Source organism: Sinocyclocheilus grahami, unplaced genomic scaffold, assembly GCF_001515645.1.
Source record: "Sinocyclocheilus grahami isolate Dianchi unplaced genomic scaffold, SAMN03320097.WGS_v1.1 scaffold1176.1, whole genome shotgun sequence".
NCBI classification, from domain to species: Eukaryota; Metazoa; Chordata; class Actinopteri; order Cypriniformes; family Cyprinidae; genus Sinocyclocheilus; species Sinocyclocheilus grahami.
In genome coordinates this window covers 123,850-124,932 of record NW_015506355.1, presented here as the reverse complement: position 1 = coordinate 124,932, position 1,083 = coordinate 123,850, and positions in this window count along the sequence as shown.

Sequence of the window (1,083 nt, the reverse complement as noted above, 5' to 3'; positions counted from 1 at the left end):
GTGTATTCTCGTGAGCCTTGAGTTCGTATTTCAATGCACAACATCTACGTTACTGAGTAGCAGCTTTTATATACAAAGCCAAATGGGTAGAGGCATGGACTACGGAAGATATTCTGAGATTGTTACAGTAAAGCACTAGAAGGTCAGAGGTCATCAGAGGACAAATCATAGAAACACAACATGAGTCTCAAATACGATTCTGGAAGATTTAGCTTACATGTAACACTAATTCACGCAGAGCGGCTCGCTCGATTTGATCTTTCCAGACACATATTCAAAAAAACATGAATATTCATCAGTAGCGCCCACTGATCGGTCTAAACACCATTTCCACAGTCAATTGACAACCAGAAGACACAAGCGAACAATCTTCTGACACTAACAGCAGTAAGGTAGAAAACATCGTTTTGACATTATATTAAAGGAAAAAAAGAAGAAGAAACGAACAAAAGTTGTCCCTTGTACTGGAATGTGAGGAAAATCTTTCCATGATGCATTCGAACTTCGGCAGAGAAAACGAAGATCACTCACTTGTTGTCCTCAGCAAGGTACAAAACAACGCACAATTTTTGTTACACGTGCCCCGAGGCAACCGAAGAGACTAGAAACGAAATAACAGACCAGCTGAAATTGATCATTTAAAATAAAATGAACATTATGACGAACTAGAAAACAAATCAAACTGTATTTGTACATCCATAGACACGCATGAAGAGCCAATCCTTCTATCCAAGTTTGGCTGACTTGAAGTAAGAGCCCAGAAGATCAACCACAGACGAGTTAATTCATCGCTAGTTTACAGTTAAAGATACTTCACCCATCTAGAATATGGCACGTTAGTTATTACATATGAGAAACACGCTCGAAAAGGACCTCACAGACACACACTCGTCACGTGGCGCCAAATACATTTTACTACTCACACTTCTAAAACCATGTCACGTCATACGTCTCTAGGAGAGGGTGAAGTACCTTTTGAAGACAGATTAAAAAGTTGTTTGTGGTGCTTTTTGCGAGCTAGCAGCAAAGAAAACGGAAAAAGTTTGCGTTTGTGACTGAACGTCGTTGGAGTGGCCAGCTGAG